Below are 6,423 nucleotides of genomic sequence, written 5' to 3' on the forward strand. Positions count from 1 at the left end.
TTAACTTTTATCAGCGATTCATAAGGGGTTTCAGCTCAGTGACAGCTCCTCTTACAGCCCTCTTGTGGGGGGAGGGGAAGAAGCTGCAGTGGACTGAGGAGGCCCAGACAGCTTTTCAGACACTTAAGGAAAGGTTCTCCACAGCCCAGATCTTGCGAGACCCCGATCCCTCATTCCGTTTGTGGTGGAGGTGGATGCCTCAGAGGTTGGGGTCGGAATACGTATCAGTCAGACTCCGACCTTCACTCGTGCAGTGGGCTCACGACTCACCCGGGCCACCGACAGACCCTTTCCCTCTTCCGAGGCCGCTATTGGTGACCGTCCATAAGGGAACATGTGTAGGAGTACACAGAGGCCTGTGAGACATGTGCCCCAGCCAGGACCCCCACTCAGAAGCCCGCAGGTCTGCTTGAGCCTCTCTCTGTCCCAGCTTGACCCTGGTCGCATGTTTCGATAGATTTCTTGATGGATTTTCCCCTGTCACAAGGTAAGACCGTCATTCTCACTGTCCTCAACCGGTTCTCGAAGTCCTGTCTCTTGATACCCTTACCGCAACTCCCATCAGCTTTGGAAACTGCAGAGGCCCTGTTTCACCACGTCTTTCGTCTTTATGGCCTTCCAGAGGACATTGTCTCTAACCGAGGCCCACAATTCACCTCACAGCTCTAGAAGGCCTTCTGGCGGAAGCTGGGGGTCGAGGTAAGCCTAGCTTCCGGGTATCATCCACAAGAAAACAGACAGGTCGAGAGACTCCACCAGGACCTAGGACAGTTCTTATGGTCTTATTGCAGCCGGAAGCAGCATCAGTGAGGTGGATAGCTACCCTGGGCTGAGTATGCCCACAACTCCCTGCCTCATTCCTCCACTGGACTCACACCATTTCAATGTGTTCTAGGGTATCAGCCTCCCCTATTCCCCTGGCATCCAGAGCGCACAGAGATCCTGGCAGTTGACGCCTGGTACCGGAACAGTGAGGAGACCAGGAGACTGGTCACAGCCCGGCTACACAGCAGCGTGCACTAGTACAAGCAGCAGGCAGATCACCACCGTCGTCCCGTCTCCTTTTGTCCTGGCCAGTGGGTTTGGTTGTCCACCAGGGACCTGAAAATGCACCTCCCGTCCCAAAAACTCAGCCCCCACTTTATAGGCCCCTATCGGATCATCTGCCAAGTTACTCCGGTCGCTTACCATTGGTGTCTCCCCCCATCTTTCCAGGTCCGTTTGTCCTTCCAAGTCTGTTTTCTTAAGCCGTATAAAGTGTCGCACTTTCAGATCCCTCGGGCTTCAGAGCCACCCTCACTGGTACAGGTGGATGGAACTCCGGCGTACCAGGTTAAAGAGCTCCTGGACTCCCGAAGGTGTCGCAGCTGTTTGCAGGATTTGGTCGACTGGGAGGGATACGGCTCGGAGGAGTGCAGCTGGGTTCTGACAAAAGACATCCTGGATCCAGACCTAATCTCTTCTTTTCATAGAGACCACCCAGATAGCCCGGCACCCTGGCCCCAGGGGCGTCCGCCCTGGCCTCAGCAGGCAGCAGGAGCCGCCCCTAAGGGGGAGGGGGGGACTATCACAGAGTCCCCAACATCCCAGAGCAACAACATCTGAGGCTAATTGATGAGACATGGTATGAAAGGAGCTCCATGACCGCACAACGACGCAGATTCTTGCAAACGCCCTTGTGTGGATTTGCAGTATCAGCATTTTTTCCTCGACCTTCGTGCCCTACCTTGTTCTCAAGTTCCTGGTTCATGACCTTCGCCTGTTCTGTCCACCACTGAGTTTAGTCTTGCCTGTATTGTGACGTCTGCACCTGGAAGACCTTTGCCTGTCCCAGACCTTCGCTATTTGTCCTGTCCAATGAGCCTTGTTGAAAATAAAACCAACCCGCAATTGGGTCCATCCCTCCTGTCTCCAGTCAGCTTGTGTGACAACCAGATTGTGTACAGTACGGTGTGGTACTGTAGCACCTTCTTCATACTGTACAGTATGGTACATTTTATACACTGATTTTTTACAGATTAGTCTTATTTTTAGGAACTTGATATTTTAAAATGTTCATAAACATTGGATTAAACATGTAGTATTTGTCAAGGAAAATGCAGAGCACAGACTATCATTCTCACTGTCAAGACCAGGTGCACTATCCCACTGCTTACAAATCATAATAGCAGAATAACATTCTTTTAACACAAATTTATAATCAAGCAGTTACACCCATCAGATGGGATCAACTCATTATTTACTGAATATTTAAAAAAAAAAAAAAAATTCCAAAAGCTTTAAATGTGTCCCTCGTGCAGTTTATTTACCACCATCTGGCCACTAGATGTCAGTATAGTGCGATGTTTTTAAGATTTCATTTTTTTATTTTTAGTAACAAGTACAACACTGATAGAAGACTACATGTAGCATTCTATAACCACATCAAACAGTGAAAAGAGAATTAGTAGAGTAAACAAGGATGAGGTACGACTCACTTTATATATTTAGCAGACGCTTTTCTCCAAAGCAACTTCAGTGGAATTAAAGTTTATCATCACATCTGTTTCCTTAAAATTAATATCAGTCTTTGCCTGTTTAATATATGACTGAACTTCAGTCCAAAAAAGTTCTTAGGGTTTTTTACTGGGCAGATCCCTTGGAGTACAGTAATTTAATTTATCTGGGCACAAGACAAGTAAACAGAACCGAAACAAATTATAACTCTTCTTCCGACCACACTCCTGACCTGTTCCCAAAACACCACACAAAAAACACTCCTCCGAAATACCAGTCTCCCAAGTCCTCAGGCCACCTGCCTTTTTTATTCCCCTGGTTGTGCCTAAGTGGGTGCAGCTGGTCCTCATAATTCAACCAGTTAAGGGGTGGGACCCTGGGAGCTGTCCATCACAATACTCCCACCTCCTGCCACCAGTTTTACCCCCCCCCCCCCCCCCCCCCCCCACTTCACATATGTTAATATTTTATACTCTACATCCTACTAATTGTTTTTCATTTTGTTTGCCAATCACGATAATATTTCTCTTTCTGATACTCTTACCGCTTAAGAGCTCAGGTCATTTCTTCAGCTCACCAGTTTTTATTTGAGATTTGTTAAGGAGCATACGGGCTCCACCAGATTGTGCAACAGCTTTTTCCGTCAAGATGTCAGGATCCAGAACTCTCTGTACTACTGATGACCACCTAAAACATCCCAGAATCCTGACCTCTGGCCACTGGAATCAAACCCCCACCCATCTAGAGGGACACGAGCCACTTTCATACAGTTTGCAGAATCCCTGACAGTCTCTGCTGAAACATCACTTAAATTGAGGTCCACCCCATATTTAGCTGCTGTATTCTTTAATATATTCCACATGGACCTAAATTAGGTGACACTACCCCTCTTTCCGGGGTGCGGTGGCGCAGTGGGTTGGACCGCAGTCCTGCTCTACGGTGGGTCTGGGGTTCAAGTCCTGCTTGGGGTGCCTTGCGGCGGACTGGCGTCCCGTCCTGGGTGTGTCCCCTTCCCCCTCCGGCCTTGCGCCCTGTGTTGCCGGGTAGGCTCCGTGACCCCGTAAGGGACAAGTGGTTCTGGAAATGTGTGTGTGTGTGTACCCCTCTTTCCAAACAATTATTGCACAAAAACTTACTTTTTGCACTACCATTTTTAAATCTGTTGATATTTCTATTTGTGGTAGTAGTATACGTTGTATATGTTGTCATCTGTCCTGGAGAAACGCTATTTCACTCCAATATATGTTCCAAACATATTGTGGAAGTGACAGTAAAGTTGACTTTGACTTTGACTTAAAGGTTATTCAAAAACTGCTGCCATTGGATCCAGGGGTCGCAGGTTCGATCCCCACATCCAGCTGCAAGACCCTTGAGTAAGGTACTTACCCTAAATTCCTCCAGTAAAATTACCCAGCTCTGTAAATGAGTAAATAATTGTGGGTACCTTAAAATTGTAACTTGCTTTCAAAAAAAGCATCAGCTAAATAAATGAATGTAATGTAAACTGTCAAACCTTTTAAAGGCCTTACAATTGAGTACCCACCACTTGAGAGGAACTATAACGTGAAACAGAGCAGTGACAAATATCACGACCTTAAGTTGTTTACTATCATGTGTACATGGTACAAATGAACATCACACAATGAAATACTCGTGTCTCCCGCAGACTGTAGAAATTATACATACAAATTCGTTGATGAATACTCAGTCAGTAAATACAACACAGACTAAACGAGCAACAAACATAACCCTGAAACAACAGTGAGACAATATACAGTCATACGCCACTTAACGACATTTTACTTAAAAACTGACCGCAGATACGACTATGGTCCCATAAGATCATAACGGAGCTGAAAAATTCTAATCGACTAGCAATGGCTACAACGTCATTAGTCGATAAGAATTTTTTCACGTGTTCGTGGTGGTTCTGGTGTAAACAAACCGAGTGTGCTGCCAGTCGTATAAAAGTATAGCACATACAGTTATGTACAGTACATAATACTTGATAATGAAAATAAACACAAGTGTTACTGGTTTATGAATTTACTATATTGTGCTTTTTATCGAGAGGGGTGCAGTGGCACAGTGGGTTAGACCGCAGTCCTGCTCTCCGGTGGGTCCGGGGTTCTAGTCCTGCTTGGGGTGCCTTGCGACGGACTGGCGTCCCATCCTGGGTGTGTCCCCTCCCTCTCTCCAGCCTTACGCCCTGTGTTGCCGGGTAGGCTCCTGTGACCCTGTATGGGACAAGCGGTTCTGATGATGATGATGATACTTTTTATCGTTATTTTACTGTGTACTCTTTGTACTTATAAAAAAGTTTACTGTAAAACAGTATGCTATGGTACACCGGCAGCAGTATCAAAAATGTCGTGTTTACCATGTCTCTTGACTGTATCAAGGCTATACCATCTAGGTGTGTATAAGTACACTCTATGATCAAGGCTATACCATCTAGGTTTCTTTAAGTACACTCTATGATGTTCATACAACGACAAAATCACCTAATGACACATTTTTTAGAATGTATCCCCATTGTTAAGTGACGCATGTCTGCATAGAGAAGCACATATCAGGTGATGTCTTTCGTGAAGCTCTCAGCATGGGTGGCTGTTGAGGTACCTTATGGCTTATTTGGTGAGTAAGACCTGTTATGGTTGTGTGTGAAAGCTCCACGTGAGAAGAAAAGCAGCCTTGCCTGTAACCATTAAGATCACCTGCCCTCTTGGACTTGTTGCATTGGGTTTCTTTCATGAGAACCAGACCAAAGTAAGTCTAAAGAACTTCTCCCAACTATCTACAAGACTTGATTATCCACTACACGTCAACAAGACTGCTTTGCTCTTCCACTTCCACATTCTTAATCTCTGTCCACATTTAAAAAGGGTCTGAAAACTCACCTCTTCCAGACTCACTTCATCCATCATCTCTGAAGTTCATGTAAATGCTCGTGCACTATAACTTTAAGATGATGCCCGGATAAACCTTTACACAGCTACTCCTGTAATGTAACATAAATGTTTATATGTATCTAAAAAAATTTAAAAATTAGTAGAAAGGTGATATTGAGTTTTATGCAACTACTCGTGTGATGAACACACACACGCACACTTTCAGAACCGCTTGTCCCATACGGGGGTCGCAGGGAACCGGAGCCTACCCGGCAACACAGGAGGTAAGGCCGGAGGGGGAGGGGACACACCCAGGACAGGACGCCAGGCCGTCGCAAGGTACCCCAAGCGGGACTCAAACCCCAGACCCACCGGAGAGCAGGACCCGGTCCAACCCACTGCGCCACTCCACCCCCTTGTGTGATGAACACTACTGTGGAAATGTTCCTATGGTGGAAAGAAACAAACTAAGTGCACTTAAGAATCACACATCTGCATTTAAGTGTCTCTTTCTGTTAATGTAATGAACACATTGTATTTTCTATGAGATGTACATCACTTTGGAGAAAAGTGTCTGATAAATGGATACATGTAAATGTAAATGTAAATGTAAAGATGTCACCACAACGTTGTTACAGAGCACTTTAAGAAGTATGCTTTGGTCATACCTGCACCTCATCAAAAAGACAATTGCTTGATGTTTATGGAACTATTTCCTTGTTTGTTTTGGCACAGAAAAGAAACTTCATGGCAATCGAGGGCCAGACTTTGAGTCTCGAGTCATTAAAGAGTTCCTTAGCTGAAAGGAAATCACAAAATGTGAACCAACCCCTGTCCTCTTAGAGGAAACCCAGTAGAACAATTCAATAGAACATTGTTTAATATGTTTGGCACTATGAGAAATTAGGGTAAAACCTGTTGGCGGGGAGCAGCTAAGGAAACAATGGCACAAAATAATTCTTGCTGAGATAACAACAAGAAAAGGAAGAAGTTGGAGATTTTCATTTGGTGAGTTTTATACATGGGGAATTGTAAA

This window comes from Scleropages formosus, chromosome 6, assembly GCF_900964775.1.
Source record: "Scleropages formosus chromosome 6, fSclFor1.1, whole genome shotgun sequence".
Taxonomy (NCBI): domain Eukaryota; kingdom Metazoa; phylum Chordata; class Actinopteri; order Osteoglossiformes; family Osteoglossidae; genus Scleropages; species Scleropages formosus.